Source organism: Pinus tabuliformis, chromosome 7 (genome assembly GCF_031772625.1).
Source record: "Pinus tabuliformis cultivar Carrire ecotype Pingquan chromosome 7, CPIR1, whole genome shotgun sequence".
NCBI lineage: Eukaryota > Viridiplantae > Streptophyta > Pinopsida > Pinales > Pinaceae > Pinus > Pinus tabuliformis.
Window position 1 is genome coordinate 626,063,177 of NC_142293.1, and position 24,678 is coordinate 626,087,854.

Below are 24,678 nucleotides of genomic sequence, written 5' to 3' on the forward strand. Positions count from 1 at the left end.
GGGAAGGCAGATTGTTGATAATTTCATTCTGGTCCAAGAGGTGATTCATTCAAGTCTGATTCGGAAAGAGAAAGGAATGGTCATTAAACTAGACCTTGAAAGTGCCTTTGACAGGGTAAGACACATATTTTTGTTCGAGGTCCTCCACAAATTTGGCTTTGGACTCAAATTCATCAATTGGATCAAAGCTTGTATCAGCGAGCCCTGGATTGCCCCTTTGGTAAATGGGAGGGCAACTGACTTTTTTAAAGCCACTAGAGGGCTGAGACAAGGATGCCCTCTTTCCCCCTTGCTCTTTGTCCTCCAAGCTTCTGTCCTAAGTTTCCTTCTAATAAAAAAGCAGAATGACCAAGAAATAATGGGACTGAGCATTGCAAGAGGTGTAAAAAACATAAACCATGCCCTATTTGCGGATGACTCTCTCCTGCTGGGCGCTGCCTCCTTGTCCACGGCTAATCATTTCAAAGAAGTGCTGGATGTTTACTGTGAAGGCTCAGGAAGCAGAATTAACAAAGGCAAATGTCACATTTACTGCTGGAACTCTTCCCCCAGATTCCTCCAAGCTATCTCCAACTGCTTTGGTTTTGCAGCCTCCTCTTCCTGGACCTCTTTTAAATATTTGGGTCTCCCTGTTTTCCAAAAAAGGGCCCTCAAAAAAGATTGGATGCCGTTATTGGAAAAATTTAAGCATAAAATTCACACCTGGGGATTCAATTGGCTCAATCTGGCTGGAAAGACAGTGCTGGTCAAAGCTGTCTTGAACAACCTTCCTACTTACCAAGCTGCAGTCACGATGGCTCCTATAGGTATTATGAGAAAAATGGAGGATTATATCAGGAATTTCTTCTGGAAAGGCGGAAAAGATAACGAGAAAAAAATTCCCCTTATTAACTGGGACACAGTCTCTCTGCCCAGAATGGAAGGAGGTCTCAATTTCAAGAATCTCAGCAAGCAAAACATTGCCTTGGGTGCAAAGCTTCTATGGAGGATAATAGCTCCAAAACCGGGTTGGGCTCAGGTTGCGATGTGGAGGAAATATTTCAGTGGACAGAGAACCCGCTACCTTAACAAACCCAAACCAAAAATTGGAACGTTGGTTCACAAACTGTGCATCAAAGCGGCCCCCTTGATCAATCTTCACGCGCATTGGATTCCTGGAAATGGTAAGTGCATCAACATTTTGGATGACCGAATCATGGACAGTGAGCCCCTCTCTGAAGATCGCTCCCTGCTGATGCTGAGAGAATGGATGGACAGAGCGGGCCTAAAAACGCTATGGGATATCTCTCAATGGGAAAACGGCAAATGGAAGAACTGGATTGATATCGAGGTACCTCATAACCTCTCCAGAGATCTCGTCTCCCTCCGATCCCTCTTAGCAGGCAAAGCGCCTTTAAATTCCAGGAAACCCGATATCAGGGGATGGGGGCCACCATCTGGTCGTTACACAGTGGCGCTTGGATATAAACTCCTCTCCCTTCGACCTCACGTCCCCCCTGATCCGAAGCCATGGCAAGGGATATGGTCGCGGACCTCAATTCCTAAAATTGACGTTTTTAGTTGGCTCGTATCCATCAAAAGATTTTGACAGATGACAGGCTGTGCAGAAGAGGATACAGCGGGCCATCCCGCTGCTCGTTATGTGAGACTGATGAGGAAAATGCCCCTCACCTTATGCTCCGTTGCAAATTCTCCGTTGATCTCTGGACCGAGGCCTTAAAACCATGGAATGCTGGCTTCGCCTTGCCAAATCGCTGCGCAGACCTGTTTGCAAATTGGAAGTCAAGGTATCTAGGAGGCTCCCCTCAGAACGCTCACATTAAAGACGCCTGGCTCGTCCTCCCTAAACTCATTTGCTGGCATATATGGCTGGAAAGAAACCAGCGAATTTTCAGAAACAAAAAAAGTGACCTCAAGATCATATGGGAAAAAATCAAATGCCACCTAAGAGACTTTTTGGGCGATCAGCTTGACAGAGCAGATTTAAGTGACCAAGAAGCTGTATGGGGCGCTCACCTTCATCTCAATTTCACTGATATTATCAGATCCCCTCCTCTCCATAAAAATTGGTAAATTCGTCTTGATGCTGTAGATTTTTCTGAGTTTTGCAGCAAGAAGGCAAGATACATCCTCTTTTTTGACGGGGCAGCAAAAGGCAACCCTGGCAGATCCGGTGCAGGTGGAGTAATAAAAAATGCTAAGAACATAACTGAACTAAGATTTGTCTGGGGCGCGGTTTTCAACACAAGCATCCAAGCCGAAGCTCTGGCTCTCTTTCAGGGCCTCAAACATCTCATATCCCTGGGTATCAAAGATGCAACTGTTTTTGGGGACTCCCAATCCATCATAAAGATCATTGTAGACAGCTCCCTTCCTACTGATCTAAGGCTCTCAAGATTGATGAACAGAATTAGAACTCTTATAAATTCCTTTTAGAACCTGGAATTCCTTCACGTAAAGAGAGACAACAATAAAGAAGCCGATGCTGAAGCCAACAAAGCGGCTCCCCTCTCACCAGGAGTCTTGCTAAGAAATGAAGACGAAGGTTGGGATCCCATCCCTTGACTATTAGTTTAAAATGTTTTACTGTCTTTTATTGGAGCAGTTTGTCTGCTTATGTAAATCAGGAAAGATAGAGAAGACCAATTGTATGATAGTCCAAAGAATTCGCAGACTCACTAGGGGGGAAACCATCTGGTTCCTATCCGAAGAGAAATCTGAATTCTGCCTATTTATTGTAATCTGCAATGAGGCATTTTTCGCCGAGAATTAATACATCATCTAACCGTTTCTGTCAAAAAAAAAAAAAACAATGAAAAATCACTACACAAATATTTAAAAATCATGGCATAAATATTACAACTACATAAAAAAATCTGAGGTAATTATCCACATAGCACAAAGGTTGCAATAAGAACTTCAAAGTTATGGTCCAATCAAATATTTGAAAAACATTTTTTTCAATAATATTTAAAAAATAAATTTTTGTTTTTCAAAGCTAGCTGCATTGGTCAATACTAAACTAATAGTGGTCAACAAACAAATTTATCGCTAGAGCAGATGGCATGGATTACTAATACAATACATGATATTATTAGTAATAGTTGACACTTGATTTGTATGTAGTGTTGGGTTGCCGACTTTTGGAAAAGTTATAGTTGACACTTAATCTGTATGTAGGGTTGGGTTGCCAACTTTTGGAAAAGTTGTTTGCAATGAGCTTCTTTCCGTAAAAAAAAAGTATCAAACGAATAGAAAAAAGAGCTTGGAGATGGACACCACTATTCAGAATCCAATTTACTCCCTATTTATGTATCATTTGTTTCCATGGTTTAGAGTTTTCCTGCATTGAATAAAATATATATATATATATATATATATATATATATGAATCCCATTTTATATTATATATATATATATATATATATATATATATATAAAAGAGAGAATACTTGTTATAACTGCACCAAGATCACCAATTCTTTCTTCGTATACTTGTTGTAACTGCTCCAAGAACACCATTTCTTGCTTCATAATGAGTAAATATAGCGAAATAATAATTATTTTCTCCTTCATGAACGTGGAAGGCAACATTCAACCCTGAATATTGGCAAGAGCATTTGAAAATTGTTTGAAATAAAATGGACCAAGTCAATGCATAAAAATTATGATGAATGATTTGACCAAATCAATGGAATTGTATAGGTACAAATCAATCTTTCAAAGGTCTGTGTCTTTATCAGAAGATGCATGGCTGAAATCAAAGTGTGTTTTTTTCATCTCTACAAATTTTACTATTTGGAAAATATTCGTTTTAAATTGTTAGCATTTAAATAGGACACATTAGAGAAGAATATTATGAGAAATATTATGGGTTAGAATCCGAAAAATAGTATTTATTTATTTTCAATTTTATTTTAGTTTGACTGAGTAGAAATGTTAAACATTACAACATCTCACCCATACTAGGTTGTAGAGTGTCACTTAGCCCAATTATGAAACATTATCATACATTATTTACACTTACCTTATGTAGGGGTATAGATCCATCTTAACCAGGGATGTAACATGATCTGAGAGGGATCAAATTTCTTTAGGTGAAAATTTTTTTTAGAGTGCAAAATACAATGCATAATTTTTCATTGTTTAAGCTCTATAAGGTTTAAACATCTTACTCACTCATTTTTTTTTTTACTTCTAATTACTTTACATGAAATTATATTACGTCATATGGACAACTAACTAAAATTCATAACATATTCATTTTTTCTTTTTATTATAACAAATATTGATTTTCTATTTATAGAATATTTTATTTTTATTTTAAGAGGGACATGTGTGAACTCCTCGTTGAGCACTGATGAAATTACAGATCACTCTCATATTGGGTTGTAGAATGAGCCTCTCAACTAAAAAATTAACTACTTAAATAAACAATTATTTTATACGTAATATTTATTAATAAAAAAATACATAATATAATAATATATAATTTGATAATTAAATTGCTTTTTAATAATATTAAATTTAATTACTTATTACAAATTTCAGTAAAAGTGTTAATAGTAAAATTTGACTTGTCAATTAGATTTCAAATCCTATAAGCTTAAGAATAATAATATAAAAATATTTATTTTTATTTTTATTGAATTTATTAATATTTAAAAATTAAATTAAATTAAAATTATATAATATGTGATCTTTTTATATAAGAAATATATATAATTGGAATGAAAATTTCTTATTTATATGAAAATTTACATTTGGATGTAAATACATAAGGTAGTACATAGTTATATCTTCAAAAAATTTCCTAATCCCTCTTATTTAGCAAAAGTACAATTTTTTCCAAAGACTCCAAACTCACAACAAAAAATGATATTTTATATAGGTATATACCTTACAAAATTGACCCACCAAAAAAACAAAAGAGGGGTGAGAGCCTTTTTTTTAACTTATAATATTAAAACTAAAGACAATATATCCTATTTTATTCTTCTCTTAAAAGTAAGTCTTTCCTCTTTGAGAGCATGGCTATAACTAGGTTCTTAATGTACAAAATCTAGTCATATGGTGTATGCCCCGTACTATTCCTCCAGGTGGCTTGATAATCCCATAAGGATTAAGGTAACCTGATAGCCCAATCCTTGTTATGCAAATTTACTGTTTTGGTAAGGATGGATTCGATCACCTTGTTGGTAGATTCGACTTGGCCATTTGCTTGTGGGTGGTACGGTGTATATATCCTGTGTCAAATTTTATATTGACCCATAACACCCTGAATCAGATTAGAAACAAACTGCGGTCCATTATCAGTAATAATCTCTCTAGGAACACCAAATCTAGTAAAAATTTCATTAAACAAAAATTCAACGACAACTTTTTCAGTAGCGAAAGAAACAACTTTAGCCTCTACCCATTTTGTAACAAAATTTGTACAAACCAAGATATTGTTTTTATTTAAAGATGTTGGATTTATTGGTCCTACAAAATCAATAGCCCATTTTTCAAAGGGCTCAATCATAACTTGAGGACATAAAGGCATTTCATTGGCTTGGACAAGTTGACCCATTCGCTGACAACTATCACATCGCTTGACATATTGTTTGGCATCTTTAAACAAGGAAGGCCAAAAATAGCCATCTCGTAAGATATTATATGTAGTTCGCTTGTTAGAGAAATGCCCCCCACAAGGTTCATCATGGGCAGATTTCTGAATTTCAAACACTTCTTCCTTTCTTACACATCTACAAATGATAAGATCTGGTCTAGTGTAAAAGAGGTCCCCTTGGATCCAGGAATATGAAACACTTTTTTGGATGACATTCCTCTTTTCACAAGAAAATAAGTGAGGTGGTGTTTTTCTCGTGACTAAATAATTGGCTATTTCGGCAAGCCATGGGGAATTTGTTGACACGGCAAAACGATGTTCGTTAGGGAAATCATCATCAACAGGAATTACTTCACCAGGATTATTCAATCTAGAAAGATAATCAGCTACAACATTAGATTTTCCTGGTCTATCAATAATAGTAACATTAAATTCCTGTAACAAAAGTAACCACCTAGTCACTCTACCACTAGTCAATGGTTTATTCATTAAATATTTTATAGTAGAATGATTAGTATGTACAAATAATTCATATCTTGTAATATAGTGTCTGAATTTATTAATAGCAAAAATCACGGCTAAAAACTCCTTCTCAGTTACTGTGTAGATTAGCAGGTGACAATTTTTTACTGATGAAGTAAATAACATAGGATTGCTGGTTCTATTCATGTCCTAAAGCTACACCAATGGAAGTATTTAAGGCATCAAAGGAAATATGGAATGGAAGGGACCAGTTAGGCCCTCTAAAAACTAGTGTCTGTACTAATTTTTCCTTTACTATCTCAAAAGACCATTCGCAAGCTATGGACCAAGAGAACTCACTATCCTTAGCTAACAATAGAAAGGGGGGGTGCTATCCTAGAAAAGTTCTCAATGAATCTCTGGTAATAGCTTGCATGTCCTGGAAATCCTCTCACTTCCCTTTTTGTTTTAGGTGCAGGAAGACATAAAATAACCTATATTTTAGCTGGGTCTACCTAGATACCTTTGTCAAAAATCAAATGACCAAGAACTACTCCTACTTTGCACATTAATCTTCATTTTTTATCACTCAAATCAAGGTGAGCTTCTTGGCAACGGAAAATAACTTTTTCTAAGTTTTTGAGGGCTTCTTAGAATGAATCACCAACTACTGAAAAAACATCCATGTAAATTTCTACACACTCGAGGTCAACAAAAATAGCCAAAACTGCCCTTTTAAAGGTAGTTGGGGCATTACACAGCCCAAAGGGAAGCACTCAGTAGGCAAATGTCCCCCATGGGCATGTGAAGGTGGTTTTGTCTTGATCCTCGGGTGCGATTTGGATTTGGTTATATCCATTAAATCCATCTAAGAATGAAAAGTACTTTTTACCGGCAAGGGTATCTAGCACCTGATCGATAAAAGGAAGGGGAAAATAGTCCTTGAGAGTGGCTTTATTCAATTCTCTATAATCAATACGAATGCGCCATCTCCCATATTTTTTCGAGACTATCACCAATGGAGAGACCCATTGGCTATCAGATATAGGATAAATGAAATTAGCGTCTAAGAGTTTTTGTAATTCTTCTTTCACAACTTCTCTTAGCACATGTTTCATGTGCCTTTGGGGTTGTCGAACAAGTCGGGCTCCCTCCTGAATATAAATATGATGAGTGTAGGTTTTAGGAGGTATGTATTTCATGTCCTCATAACTCCATGCAAAGGCACCAAGATGGTCTCGCAACAAACTAACAAGCTGCTCTTGTTGGGATGGATCTAGGTCTGAGTTGATGTGTAAGGATTTGACTAGATTAATCTCAATAAGAGTGGTCTCGGGCTCGAGAGTACAGGGAAGTGCTGCTAGAGTTTGTGATGAAGAAGGTTGAGAACTATAACTTTCTTGAAAATCTAGACTAAAGATTTGATGAAGAATGTCAAAATTTTGCATTGTATCTAGGTTGACTCGGTATGATGGTGGATCAAAGAAACAGATGCAGTCTCATCATCACTATTATCATAGTCTAGCCATAAGGTATCTCGAAGCTCCTGAATAGATCTAGCAAGTGAATACAAGGTAACTTTCTTCCTAGCATCTCTATGGTAAATATACATATCACCAGAGCGAACCCCAATATAAAAATCGACTATGGCAAGCCATGGTCATCCCAAAATCAAGGGATATCGACCAGCAAGATTTTTTGGCTGAAGCACAATAAAATCTATGGGGTATTCCCAAGAATCAATTGAAACAACCACATCATCCAACACACCTTCTGGCTTGATTTTAGATATGTCTGCAAGTTCAAGCACAGTAGGGGTAGGATGAATATGGACCAACCCAAGTTGATCCATGGTTTTCCTAGTCATAACATTAATGGCCGCCCCTAGGTCTATTAACACATTGGGGACAAGGATATCACCTATCTGAACAGAAACAACCAGGTTTCCAAGATCAATATATTTCTCCATTTGTGCACATCCTATCATCAACTCGGCTGCTCTTCCAACAAATTGAATGGTCTGAGGTTCTACTCTCTTCCTTCCTGGCTTCTTAAGACAGATTTCCCTAATGATTTTTGTACATATGGGGATCTCTTTAATAGGCTAAACTAGAGGGACCTTTATGCAAATATTCCTAAGCTCAAAAGCCAGACTAGACTTGGGAGTGGGGTCATTCTTCTCCGTAACCAGCCTCTTTGGATAGGGAGTTCAGTTCGAAGAAGATGATATATATGGATGTGTGGGAATGAGTCGAATGGTGACATCTTCTTTTGAATGATTAGGAGTTTCCTCCTCATTTTTGTCCTCGATAATCACCGTGGACTATTTTTGTTTTTCTGGTTTTACTACCCTTCCTGAACTCAATTGAAGCTCATGGATCCCAACTGGAAAGGTCTGATAAATGGGAGAAGGGAGAAGTCCAATGGAATGAATCAATTGTATTGTCTTATTATTAGTATTTGGTACCAGTTGAGCAAGCAGTTGGGGTTGTCGAAAAGGTGGTGGTAAAGGTAAAGGTGGCATCGGTTGACTTTGTTGAGGTAACATGGGTAAATATGGTTGTGACATGGGATAAGGTGCATATGTAGTAGCATATGATTTCATAGGTGTAGGATAGGAATAATGAGAATGGTTTGACCCCCTCCATCCTTGTTGCCATGGTTGAGGAGGTTATCCATACTAAAAGTGATTCCCATGCTACCAAGAATGAGAGTGAGTTACAGTATGATAAGAATATGGTGGTGCATTATAACCATAAAAATGTGGTGGAGGTTTAGGAACCATACATGTACCTACCTGAGGCCAATTGTTCCACACTCCCATGGCATGTAATGGCTCAGGTTCAGATTTCTCTCCTTCAAATTCTGCTTTCAATCCCGGTATAGAGGCAGTGCTCGGTAGTATGTTTTCTTGCACAAATCACACATTTATTAGTATCTTTAACATCAGCATGACACTCTCTTAAAATATGCTTTTTACTACACTTTGGACAATAAATAGACAACAATTGTTGTTCTTCTACCAATTTCTGTTGAGATTTCAAAGAGTTTATTTGTTTGCTAACAGTATTCATAATTTCAATTTTCATGTTGTCCATTTTATTTTCCAAACCAATGATCATAGCATCTATAGATCCAAGTTTATTATTTCTACTTTGGCCTCCTCTACTAGATCTAGATTGATTCCGTGAGAACTTCCTGCACAAGTCACAAATTTGATCAAAAGCCTTTTGAGCAATATCCCCTTGTCCTAACAAATTCAAATTATGTCTAGAATCTTCAGTAAGCCCACATAAGAACAAGGTTCTAATAGTACTTATGTCAAATTTATGTTTTGACCTTTGGAGGATATATAGAAACCTCTCTAAATAGTCTTCCAAGGTCTCATCATCACCTTGCATAATAGTGAAGATCTCATCCTACATTTCTCTAGTTTTACAATATTCCTAATATTTGGTCAAAAAGACTCTCTTCATTTGGTCCCAAGAAATTATAGTGTTTTCTCCTAATCCCATAAACCAGTGTAAGGTCAAATCCTTGACAGTTGTAGGAAATAGTTTTAAGTTTTGGGCATCTGTAGAGTAATCATAACCTCTACATAATATATCAAATTCAAACAGGAAAAACTATGGATCCTCATGTACCTTACCATGAAAATGAGGGAGAGTTGATGGCAAAATGTTCTTCATTTGTGCAGCTATTTCCGAATTCATGATTGGAAACCCAAAGGTGGATTGTTCCTCATTTACCTGATTCTTACCAGTCCCCTCAGCACGGTCCTCATTATCTGCCATTTTTGTACCTCCAATTAAACCACTCCCAACATAATGAGAAGGTTGAATATGGCTCAAATTAATCCGTTGATTAACACTAGTTTCCTTCTTCCCCTTTTTAGTTTGTGTCACACCCGAACTACTGTTTCCAGAATCCAAGTGGATAGTTCTTGCGTGATGAGTCTGTGTCTATTTGGAATTTATTCCTGCAAAAGAAGGCCCAATATGAGAGACAATTTTAGATTTTTCAGTGTTTTTTTGGCCCTCATTAGGCTTCGACCCCTACCCTTTTTAGGAAAAAATAATTAACCAAAAGAATGAAAAAAATTTAAAATTACATAAAATATCAAATCAAATTCTATGAATAAAAATATTAGCACTAAGAAATCCTTCAAGCAATAGAAGCACATCACAGAAAAAAACAATAACAGACTTACCCCTACTGCAAAAGAAATCAGAATTTCTTACCAAATCTTAAATGCCTCCCCGACAACGGCACCAAAATGTTGGGTGTTGGAGTTGCAATTCAACAAACTCCTTCAACACTTAATTGTCAACCCGAGGCTACATAAGCTTAGAGGCGTAGCACAGGAAATGCCAAGACTAATGGTATAAACTTTCACCAAATCTACTTATATCTTTCCTAATTACGCTTGCAGAATCAAAAGAATTAAAAACAAATAACACTAAGAGAATTCTAGTGTTGGAATAAACAAAAGGAAATACTTGCAAAAACTTAATGAAAGGAACTCAAATCAGCATAAACAATCTTGGTCAATGAAATAAAGGAAAGAAAATATCTAAGACTAAGTATCAGTGCAGTCATGAGACAAAAAATTAATTATACTTTTAGGTATATTTGTCTCTATTACAAGTTTTCCTTCCTGGTCTGAATCAACATTCCTGCACTGCATCAACATTCCTGCACCGCAACAACGTTCCTGCACTGGAATGATATTCCTGTACTAAAACGATGTTCCTGTACCAGAAGTATATTATATTCTTGCACTGAGTATTTTTTCTTATTACTAGAATTATCGGTTCCTATAGCACGGTGCACTGTTCATGTACTAGGATATCGATTCTTGTACCGAGACATATATTCCTGTACTAGGGAACCAATATTCCTGTACTAAGCTTCCAAAATGATTGCATGAAATGTAAATCAGAAAATCAGAGAAGAGGAAATAATTGGGAATGAATCACACATGATCACAAGACTCTTTAACTATTGTTTCATTTAAAAGTAAAAGCACTTCAAGAATCAAGGGAAATATATATTGCAACAGAAATCTTCTTCATGTAAGGATGAACATCTAATCTAAGAAAAGAGCATCCCTTCTCTCTTAGATGACTATCACCATATAAACCAGATCTGTACCTTTCTCAAATGGAGGTTTTAGCTCAAAGATTCCCGCAATAGATGCTAGTCTTCAACTAGGCTATTCCCACAGGGAAGTAAACACAGTTATAGATCCTCGTAATGTGAACAGGGTTTCATTAAGACTCAGGGGAATGTAAATAATAAATCAAACCTAGGTCAAAATTTCTTGTTGAAAGTACTTGCGAACTTGTACTCAGAAATGAAACACACTTACATAAAGGAAATAAATCAACTTGCAGGAATAAACATTCTTACTGAAGCAACACACACTTGCAGGATTAAAAAACACTTGTACAATTAAATTGAAACACGCCTTTGTAGAAAGGAAATCACGCAATGCATCAAAGGAAAGAAATACTATAACAACCTTAAATAGATGAACACACCCACACTGTCAAACCTTGGATCCGAGTAGCACATAGTTCATGAAGAAGGCATAGATCTGTTAGCTATATAAAAATGAAATGCTTCCTACTCTGAACCTATATATATATATATATATATATATATATATATATATATATATATATATATATATATATATAACACACCTTATAGGCATAGGGAGAACGAGTTGGTTTGGATGGGCCCTAGCCAACCAACTCGTTTCCCTTTTACGAGAGATGGAAAATCAAATACTTAGATAACTCATCACATACAATATTGAAATAGGAATTGATCAACTGGCATAGATCCTTATATTAAATTAAATAGCTGCAAATATACATTGTTGATTACTGGATCCAACCCAGAGTTGTGGCGACACAAAAGTTACAGTGCAAGCAAAAATTCTCTAGAGTATCGTCGCCAGTTCTAACCTATAAACCCTATTAAATATATATCATTCAACTCATGGCCGCAACATAAATTAAACAAGAGTATAACTTAGGCTCTCGACTGTTAGCAGAGGCTAAATTAGGGATATTGATCGAAACCTCAGCCTTCATATCCTGTGTTCTCCTCAACGCTTCGAGCCTAATCTAGAGTGCAACTGATCTTTGATAAGGAATACACGCGGATTGTTGAATTGTAGTGGTCTTTGGCCGTGAATTGTGATAATGCTACCAGCTGTCCCACGAGTAGAGGAATGTCAGATAGTACAATAATTACACCAATCATCTTCCATAAAGATTAATACTTTCACTCTATCATGCTTCGTTAGGAAAGAAAATATATAAGTTGCAAGGACAAATAAATTATTTAACCTTTTTAAATAATAATTAAGTTCATATAACCCACAATATCAAAAGCCATGAAGGAGTACAGGAATAAGTGCAAGGGTTAGGTTCTATGGGTAACATAGAGGGCTTAGATGGTGTAATTAGGGTGAAATTGAGGTTAAAAGCAAGACAATTTCGGTGACCGACAAAATGTGATGGATATTTCCAGTTGTTTAAAAATAAATTCGTTGAAGCTCCAATCCTTAAGTTTCCTGTCAGGTCTAAACAATTCCACATACATGTCAATGCATCAAACATTGGAGTTGGAGCAGTCTTAGCACAACCCATCAAGGAATTGAAAGACCATCCAAATGCATATGCTAGTAAAAAAATTAACAAAGCTTAACGAAAGTATTCCACGACAGAACACGAATCTCTAGCAATATTTTATTCCTTACAAAAATTTCAACATTATCTCTTGGAAAACTCTTTTATATTTTACACCGGTCACCATGCATTCAAATACCTTGTAAAAAAGTTAGTTCATAAAGGAAAAATATGTCGATGGTTATTATTATTCCAAGAATTTGAATTCGAAGTTATCTTACGACCAAGAAAACATAATGTCGGTCTAGGCCATCTATCTCATCTAGAGTCTCAAGAAGAACTGTATGATATGGATGATGACCTTCTAGACACACATCTATTCAGAATTAAAGAAGTCCCATCAGAAGTTGCCGAAATTGCATAATTCTTACACACTGGAAAAGTGCCTAATGGACTATCAGACAAAAAGAAAAAGACACTCACCATAAAGGAAGCTCCTTACATACTAACAAATGGAAAATTATATAAGCTTAGAATTCGTGAAGTGCTTCACAGATGTGCTTTAGAACATGAAAGAGAAGCAATCATTGTCAATTTACATAAAGGGGGAGCTAGAGGACACTATCAAGGAGAAACAATTGCATGAAAGATAATGTATTTAGGACTCTGGTGGCCAACACTATTCCGTGATTGTCAAAAATATGTACAAAAATGCGATATATTTCAAAGAATAGGGCGTCCTCTACTAAAACACCAAATGCTACTGCACTCAGTTATCCCTTCACTACCATTTGAGATATGGGCAATTGATTTTGTCGGCCCATTTCCCAAACGAGGTAAGAGGATGGGAGTGAAATATATAATAACTGCAGTCAAATATCTAACAAAGTGGGCAGAAGTTGAACCAGTTAGAGCCTACACTAAAGAAGTAGAAACAAAATTTATATATGAAAACATATTAACACGACGCAACTGCCCCTAGGTTCTTATCAACAATAAGGAACACACTTTGTAAATGGTACAATCTAAGTATTAACAACTAATTTTATGATTGAACACTTTAAGACTACTGCATGTCATCCACAAGCCAATGGTGTCATCGAGTCATTCAACAAAACGTTGCATAAAGGCTTAATCAAAATTTGTAATGTCGAACAAGATGGCTGGGATGATAAAGTTCCAATGATTTTGTGGGCTTGTCGGACAACATGTAAGAAATAAGTAGGAGAAACGCCATTTAAATATTTTTATGGATAGGAAGTAGTCATACCATTCTATTTTTCAGCAAACAAACAAAGCGTATTGACTATATTAAAATATAATGCAAAGTTACAACCACAACGACTCAAAAATTTTCACAAACTAGAGGAAGATTGACTTTACGCCCTTTACCATCAAAAAATCAATAAAGAGGAAAAAAAACATGGCACGATAGGAACCTACAAAATAAACATTTTCAAGTTGGTAATTTAGTCCTACTATATGATAGTAAAGTAAAAGGAAAACCAAAGAAACTCTAGATTGCATGGCTAGGACCATTCGTTATCAAAGACGTCCGACCGTCTAGAGGTATACAACTAAATACTTTACAAGGGCACCTTTTCAAATCACTTGTTAATGGTGCCCAACTTAAAAGATATATTTCATAGTAATATTCAGCATAAGTTGGCCATAATATTGTTGATGAAGAAGGCTAACCGACTAATATGTGAAATACTAAATTTCTAAAAATAAAAAAGCTTATTAAAATTATCAAGTTACTAAATTATTTTCATTTATGTATATTAAAATTAAATTAATAAAATTAATTAAAAAGTAGTTACAGATATAACCAACATAACAGGAGGTTCCCCAACAAAAACAATTGCAAGAATGTAGTAGGTAACTAGCCTAAATAACGATATGGAGCGGGAGCCCGACCTTCACAATATTTGAAGAGAAAAACAAGGTCAGGAACGATATCAATATAAAGATGAATGACAAATAGAAAACAATGGAAGGAAACGACTTCGTTCATGAAAGCAACATCTAGAAGATAAGACATGTAAAGTACGATTTGATAGTCTAGAAAACTAGGAAAGAGACGACGACTATTCAACTGGGAGTAGTTTGAGAAAAATCATCGCACATAACCACCCGACATATGACTCTGATAGAATAAATCACACAATACAAAAAGAGGGGCCCATAAGCCATAGTACTCAAGTACCGTCGTCCCTTTTTGACACTCCACACATTCCACAGATACCATTACTGTCAAATGATATGCAAAGGTCATTTCAAAATATTTCACAATTACTACCCACTTCACGGGAAAGGTGGTGAGTAGAAATCATGCATGTGTATGGTGACGATCAAAGAGTTAATCATAAATCGAAGAGACAATTTGAAGTGAAACAATTGAGTGATAATGATGGCACATTCAATGCCACTACTATAAAAAATAAAGAGTGTCGCGGATTATTGAAAATCTTGCCTGAAATTGCAATTGACACCCTTTGCGACTTGGACAATATCGCTTATATACTAATCCCTATAATTTATGGCTATGAACTTCTTGATTGTATCCAAACAAAATAATTATGAAACAATTTCTCTAAGGAAAAGTGAAAAAGTAGGTTTCACGAAGATGAGGTTACAGTCGAGCCCTGAACTAAGGAAGGATTCAATCTCGTTAGGAAAACAAAATTGGAAATATGCATGCAGAATATTAAATAGACGAATGTTGATGGATCTGCATGGGAAAATCATTTTGAATATAATCTTAAATGGGCCAAGGTGGGAGATAAATGGAATGAACAGACTGATTTCTTAGAAAAAGCTAGAATTTGTGACATTCTTGGCGTCCCGTTAGTAGCATAACTGCACAGGATGAAAGAAGAGGTCGGCAAATACCTAGTAAGTAGGTATCAAAACGAAAATCTCTGGATGGGTTAGCCACAATCCATCTCGGGTACCACCATTCACCTACTAGTTGGGTTACACTATAAAGGAAGCAAGATGCTAACTACGGTCGATGTCAGTAAGTGGCTCACGAAGCTTGTTGGAGGTGCATCAGGGAAAAATTCACGAAATATGGTTATTAGTCAAGTTCAGGACCCCTTGTTCAGATGGATTTTCACAATTGTCTCCCTATGCCTCACCTTAGTTAATCGAGCCTCAGATGTTAAAATTACAATGCTGGAAGCTATCAGTGAAATAACGAAGTCTAGTCATGAATACAGCTAGGCAGATCATGTAGCTGACCTTGTCAAAGCCAACTATTCGGACTTCCAAAACACTGATAAGTCCATTCACTTTCCTTCCTTATTGATTTGGATACCAATGAAGTCTAGCCCACCCATTGGGGAGGCAAACTTCACTAAAAATATACACCCCTCATGAATAATTTCATATTTTTTTCCAATAGTTGGTTGGGGAAACCCCAGTCATTAATCCCTAATGAGATTTTTAGGAATTTCATATTGAATATCAATACATTTCTAACAAATGGAGAGTCCCGCAACATATCTGTTGGGCCCTTCTCGCCTTCTCCCATATTTAGTTATGCTTAGACAATACCTACATCTTGTATAACAACTCTACTGAAGTCAAACCTCAAGAACTCCCCTACCAACCATCTATTGACCAAATATTTGATGAAATGTGTCAACAATCCAACACCAATTATGTCATTCCACCTGCAGTTTTCAACCCATCCCACGACATCATTACCCCTTTGAAAGACGTTGAACTCGAAGAAGAAATTCAGGCTGCCTTATATCTGCAACCCTTTAGAGTTGACCTATGAGTCCCCTTCATTGACTCTTCACATAAGTCTACTTGCAAAGAATTTGTTATTCCTAAGACCACCCCATACAAAATCAAATCATCTCAATGGCAGAAAGTGTTGAGAGAAATCCGGTTGGATGATCCTGAAAAGTAGCAAAAACTAGAAGAAGTTATCAAGCAACTATAGTTGGAAGAAAAAGAAACCACAAAGACTCAAAAACCTAGAACTTCTTCCATTAAGAGTGAAACATGGGATGCCAGACATAGCGCCAAGGGTGTTTTCATCGACAAAATTAAAAACAACGTCGATGATGTTTTTGAAAGAAAGTGTAATGCAAGCTTTTCCTCTCAACAACGTCAACACAATGGCACTGCAGTCCATTATTACAATCAGTCGAGCCAGAATACTACAATAACTGAGATTGATTTGACAAAAGATACTCATATCCACTCTTCGACTCGTATTTCAGAAGAGCACCATCAGTCGAACCATGAGCAGTCTGAGAATGAACCGTTCGAAGAAGAGAAATATGATCAGGTTGAGAAAGATCAAACAGACAAGGAGAATTCTAAGAAAAATCAGTTGGAACAGGACCAGTTGGGCCAAAATCAATCAGAGCATACTTAGTCGGACAAAACCCAGTCGAACAAAACCCAGTCAGAGCTAAATTAGTCAGATGAACATCTGTCAGAGCTAAATTAGACAGACATCCATAATAATTTAGAGGCCAATTCAAAAGGCAACTCATGTGAATGAACTTTTTCAGATGAACCTATCAAAGATTATAATCATCAAACAATGAGTGTGTTGATTGAGCACCAACAAGAAAAACCAATGGAGGTGTTTATTACCAATATGACATCTGTGAATAATCCACCAAGTATCAAGCATGTTCCAACTTCAAACACGATTGTAGATTTTGCTACCACAACCACTCCAACAACCAAGGACAAAAAGAAGCATGTCATCAATACTACCAAATACGTCGACACCAAACTCACTAGTGATAAACAACTTTTTAAGTTTATAGAGCAATCTGTTAAGGTTGCCAAGAAAAAAATGCAGAAAGGGGAGAAGGATACCAACGTGCTCCAACAACAACAGGAACAAGAAAGGGAGACTTGGATAGCATGTCAAAGCTAAACAACATAAAAACTACATATTCCAACATCAACCAAGATTGAGGATCATCTCTTTGTTGTCAGACAACTAGTAGAACAAGAAGATGTTCAATACTTATCTGATCTCATAGATTCCAGTGTTAAAGCTAGAGTGGCAGTATGAGAATGCTCGATCTTCAATGAGCACCAAAATATTCTTGCCCCAGTAATTCATCATACTATATTTCTGAGCACGAATTTGTTGCCACTAGCATGATCAATGTCACCACACCCACCATGACCTACCCATGAGTTTTATGGACCCAGTTTTTCAATATATGTTGCAACTTCAGAACAACAATCTCATGAAGAGGAAGTTGACCAAGCGGTGAACAATTCGACACAACCAACTTCAGAGGTTCTAACTGCAGCAACAGAAGCACAGGGCAATGTCCCTCCAATTGTTTTATCATAGTCTTATTTTATTGTAATGATTGTACTTAGGATTTTACTTTAGAGAACCAATGATATGAATGTAAAAAATTTCTTTTTTTGTTACACTACAACTCTCCCCTTCTTGGGGACGAAGAAGGATTTGAGGGTGGGGAAGATGACACACTAAGAAACATGTTTGTTTGGATAATTAGGCTAGCATAGCTTCCCCGAATATATATATATATATATATATATATATATATATATATATATATATATATATATATATATATATATATATATATGAGAGAGAGAGAGAGAGAGAGAGAGAGAGAGAGAGAGAGATGCTTGTTTGCATAACAATATAAGAGTTCTAGTTCGACATATAATAGAGATATATATGTGCTCTTATTTTGGTTCTCCATTACCATGTCTCTTTGCATCTTTATCTATGTTTGTCATATGATTACTTTATGTTTGTATACTAGGAACAATGCATGCTTTTCACTAGATCAACAATGTATATTAGGAACAATGTATATTAGGAACAATAGTGACCCATGTATTATGGTGGATGATGAATTTTTTATATAGAATTCAACTTATGTTTATGTTTGCAGGTACATAATGGAATGCAGAGAATATTGAGAAGACCAAAGATCATAGACAAAAATAGAGTGCAATAAAGACTAAGAATGACAAAGGAAACAATGGAGAAGGGACCAGTTTAAGGAAGAATGGTCATTAAGGAGATGGCAGGAAGGAATAATTCTTACCTGCAATAATTAATGAATAAATGTTAGTGTGCTAGATTATTCTAGAAAATCCACTTAGGAATGAGAGATGTTAGAGATTAATATCTCTTGAGAGATCCATGGAAATATTTAGGGATAAATTTTAGGAGATATTATGGAGAGCGTTATGGATATATTTATGCATTTGGTTTGAAGAGAATATATAATTTTGATAATGGTAATCCATAGTTATATAAGTAACCATTTCTACAAGAGTGGTGGAATTAAGGATTGATGAATTAATAATAATTTCCCCTTGTGGGGTTATGAGTTTATGAATTATTGTTTATTGCTTTGCTTTGAATTTATGCACATAGTGGGGTGTTTGTAGATTAGTGTTTGGAGTTGCATCAAGAACAAATTGTTGTGCATTCATATGTGTTGTGCATTAACTATCTTGAATTGTGTGTTTGTAACAACATTGTGAAAATTGATGTATGCTAGTAAAATTACTATTGTAGACAAATTCATCTTGTTTATTTTGCTCTTAGCCATATCAAATCTAAAAAATTACTATCTAAATGAAGAAAATAAGTTATATAAATTAAATTATATAAAATGAAATTTGAAGATATAAACTTTGTTGGAAGGATATAGTGCATGGGTAATTGTGAAGGGAGTTGAAGCTAATCCAACCACTCCTATGGCCTTGATTCAATATTGGGAGAAAAGAGAAACCAAGGAAAAGGTTCTCTCGAAATTGTTTGTGAAATACATATCATTCTTCATATAAGAAAATGCATGACATCAAGTGAGACATTGAAAGCATTAAAAGGTTGGTATGAAATAGTAAATACAATTTGAGTGATATTTTCTAAGAGCAAGGTTCTTTCAATTAAAATGGAACAAAATGAAAACATTAATGATTATACATCTAGAATTAAAGATTTAAAAGATAAGCTGGGTAATATGGGTGATGAAGTATACAACCATGATCTTATACGTACTATAACATTAAATAATATATTGCACAGATATCAAGTATTTCCATCGGTCTTGGAGTGAGATAGAAAACATCTTTGTTAGATGACTCAATAGGGATTCTTATGAAAGAGGAGGAAATGAGGAAGAGTGTTGACAACATAGTTCAAAATCAAACTAAACCTTAATGGATAAGGTCAATCAACCATATAAAAGAAATCCATTAGTAAAAAAACAAAAGAAAAAAACCTCACATGAAAGTGTATCAAAGTGACATTTTATCAAAAACAACTATTAGTATGAAAAAGAATGGTACATGTAACTATTGTAATATGTTTTGAGACAATAAATAAACTTTGTTGATAGAAAAGCAAAGATAAATAAAAATAATCAACCATATAAAAGAAAGCCATTAGTAAAAAAACAAAAGAAAAAAACCTCAGATGAAAGTGTATCAAAGTGACATTTTATCAAAAACAATTATTATCATGAAAAATAATGGTACATGTAACTATTGTAATATGTTTTGAGACAATAAATAAACTTCATTCATAAAAAGGCAAAGATAAATAAAGATGTCGAAATCTAATGTTATTTATTTTAAATGTAACCAAAAAAACAAAAACAAATGATTGTAATACATGGTTCATAAATTTAAGTAATGATCGATTTTTTGAAATAAAAAAGATGGCTAATCATGGATAAATTTTTCATTCATCCGAAGTAAATAAAAATAATGTATATACATAACGAAGTAAATAAGAAAAGAATGTATAGACGAGAGATTAAGGAAAATGTGTAATCCTCAATTTGCGTAATAACCAATCAAGGTTTACAACTTAGGAGAAAGATATGCATCATCACTATTAAGTCATAGGAGACCTATGCGAACTTTGACGTAACTCTTGGACGAGTCATGGACAACATGCCACATTGGCTCGTAAAGTTCAGCTAAAAATATAACGATCAAGAGCATTCATCAAAACACTTTCCTATTCTTCAATGCGTAGTTATTTCAACTGAAAAATCCCGGTACTCAGTTTCAAAACTTTTATGACGTTCATAATCTTCTCTCCTTCGCATACGATCCCTCTGTTTGTAGATATGATAAAAAAAGTTTCAAGGTTATAATCAGTATTTTTGCAAAAACTGTATTGCCCAATCCTGCTGTTAGGATTCAGGGTTAGTTTTTGTCATCCCAGGGCCAAACCCTATCGATACCTATCATTTCCTCTCATTCTGACATGTTCATCGCCTTCCATATCTGTGCACCTCGTCTTCGTTATCCTTACTGCCTGCTGGGCCACTCTATTCGCGGTGAGATTAAGTGATTGCAGATTCTCTGAATATTTGAGGAATCCGACGGACATGGACTCGGTCAGATTCCCGAATAGTTTGGACACGCAATACCAGTGACACGCAATACCAGTATTGCGAAAATACTAGTAAATGTGGGACTATGAATATAACGTATCCCTTTCGGTGTAGGAAACTGTGGATGAGGTCACCCAAGGTTTCAGATCAAGTGTGTGCAGAATTCAAGTCCAGTTATCGAGATTCATGGACAGAGTACACAATTCTAAGGTTTCACACTCACATGTTCCTTATTGCCAAGGGAAAGAACTGCAATTTTTTTTTATCGTCTCTATAATAATATTCAGATACCGCTCTCAGAATATGTACCGCTGTCATATATCATTTCAGGATGCATTCGACTCCACTGGAGGGCAGCTCTGGAAATGTAATGATACTGTCTATTACGATTTCAACAGCTCAGGCCAGTCGTCGATCCGGGGATGTACTATGGAACAAGTTAATGTTGGTTGGAATAACGAAATATGTTTTCAATGATACAAAGAGATAACAGCTGTAACTTTTTGTTGGTTATAGATTTGAGGCTTTTGCTATCACATTTGGTATAGTGATATTTTCTCGAGTCATTGCATTCATGTTTTCTTGGAATTGATATTTTGAACCAACCACTGTGGTTTATCATTATGATCATCAAGATCAGAAGAGTGAATAAGTCATAACCTCAAGGGATCAATAAATAAAGGAAAGAGTTGAGAAATGATTGAAAGGAGCCCACAAGTTTAATAATGATATGATTCAGATTATTAATTAGTTAATGGTTTTCAGTTTTTTAGATTTCTTATAATATTTAATTATTTTGACAATTATATTTTAAATTTCTTATAATATTTAAATTATTTTAATAATTATATATTTTTAGTTTTTATTTTGTATTTTTTTAAAATTAATTGATAATTGAAACATAATATTAGATAATGATCCTAAACTAACCAAATCTTATATCATTACTAATTAATTATTGTTTTTTTATCAATTTCAAAGTATTCGAGATGTTTGTTTGATCGAGAATAAGTAATGAATAAAACTTAACCTTTATTGATACTTATAAATTAACTAAATTTATTATGCATTATTAATTGATTTTCAAATTATTAATATTAATTATGTTAGCATGAAAGTATATAATTTTCTTATATATAATTATTAAGTATTATGTTAATGATGTTCCTAAGTCTTTATGTTTGTAAATTATTATATCTTTGTTAATTATTAATTGTTAATTAATAATTTATGGAGTTTTAGTTAAAAATGAATTTAAAGTTGAAATAAAAATTAATTCATTTTTTATTATTGTTTTCAATCAAATTATTAATTTTAATTATTTTAGAATTTATGAAAAATATATAATTTTCTTATCAATATTCTTATTAATAATTATTAAATATTATGTTAATGTTGTTCCTAAGTTTTCATGTTTGTAAACAATTATATCTTTGTTAATTATTAATTTATAGAGTTTTAGTTGAAAGATGAATTTAAAGATTAAATTAGTTCCTTCTTGATTATTGTTCTCAATGAACTACTTTAAAATTATTATTATTCATTATTATTATTTTGTATACTATAAGGTAGACTAGGGAAGCCAAATCAAGAGAATAGGGTAGCTAGGAGAAGGTGGAATCCGTAGTTAGAGTTGGAATCCAATTATCACTAATTTTCCAACCCTCATCGCGTTAAGCTTGTTTGGGTGTTTTCCTATTTCGATAGCTTCTCTAAATTTTTTATGGTGATAATGATCAATTTTGGCTACAATAGAACAATTTTCTATATAGATGTGATGATTGGTTTTACTAGAGTGCTTGACGAGGGCTAAGGTTTTGGATCGGTTATGTTTAATGTCAGCGGCATGCTCTTGAATCCTAGTTGATATAGATCGACCGGTCTCACCAATGTAGGCTTTGCCACAAGAACAAGGAACCAAATAAACGCCTTTGTGGTATTTAGGATCAATGGGATCTTTTATTGATTTCAAACATCTGCTAATGGTATTCATGGGTTTGAAGGTGGTTTTTATATTGTTTTTCTTTAAAATGTAAGAAATATTATCAGTGGTGCCCAGTATGTAGGGAAGGTGAACCTTACCAGCACAATCATCCAATGGTTGTTTGTTTCTAGGATTCTCTGCCTTCTTGAAAGCTTTGATTCCTTGGTGTCTTCTATATCCATTCTTTTCAAAAACATCCATGAGGTGGTTCTTCTCTTGATCAAAATGATCATGATATGAAATGCGCACCACCCTGGTTGCTAGAGTGTTGAGAACCCCCAGTTTCTGAGCAGGATGATGGTGAGAGTTGGCATGAAGGTAATGTTCTGTGTGGGTTTTCTTACGATAGACCTGGTGAGATATGGAGCCATCTTGGTTTCTCTTAATTAGGATGTCAAGAAAGGGAAGACTGACATTCTCTTCTACTTCCATTGTAAACTTCATAGAATTAGATTGATTGTTAAGGTGCTCTAGGAAAACGTCTAATTTTTCTTTTCCATGAGGCCAAATGACATAAGTGTCATCGAAAAATATTTTCCAAAGCTTAGATTTCAAAGGGGAAGACTCAATGGTTTTAGCTTCAAAATGTTCCATGAACAGATTGGAAATGATGGGAGACAAAGGGGATCCCAAAGCCGTACCGCACGTTTGCTCATAAATATAATCTTTGAAATTGAAGAAAGTTGATTTTAGACATACTTCTACTAACTTAGCTGTGTCAGGATCAATGACATTATAGACGACTTCCATGGCTTCATCTTATGAACACTATTTATGTGACTTGTAATTTGGCTTTGAAGGTAATAAACAAATAGTTTTGAGAATTATCTGTATCCTATGTTTGTTTCTCAAATTTTTATATTGGTATCAGAATCTGTATGGGCTTAACTCCCTCGGAAAGAGAACCCAGAAAAATGAAATAAATGTATTTTTTTTTATTATGACTTTGTGTAGAAATGTTTAGAGTTTGTGTGGACGTGTTTAGTGTTTGTGTAAAATTTCTTATATGAAATTTTAGTTTTTGAGATTAGTTTGTTCATGGGGCAATATATGATTCTACTATATTTTGCTATGCCTCAAGCATCTATTGTTGTCCAGATGTTTCTCAAGCAGGGGATGACCATGAATGGTAGAGATGCCATCAAATAAATTGAAAGTTAAATTTGACCAAATTATTGCTTAAAATATAAGAAATAAAAAATTCCACGTAAATGGCTTGTTAAATTGCCAAAAAAATTGGTTTTATTTTCCGTGGTTTATTTGATAATAGAGTATAATTTTTTGGAGAAAGGTTAAAATCTATTTTTCATTTGTTTAATGTGGGAATTTAAACTATTCTTAAAATTGAAAGTTAAATTTCACCAAATTATTGCTTTAAAAAATAAGAAATAAAAAATTCGACACTATGATGAAATGTAAACAACAACATGTGATCCATATAATTGGAAATCTCTTCATATCTTCTATGGGCTGAATTTCTTCACACTATTGACTCATGCTTTTGCAAAACGGGTAAATTTTGTATTAATAAAACAAAAAAATAAATTGAAACACATTTCCTCTATCTTGAGAATTCTTTGG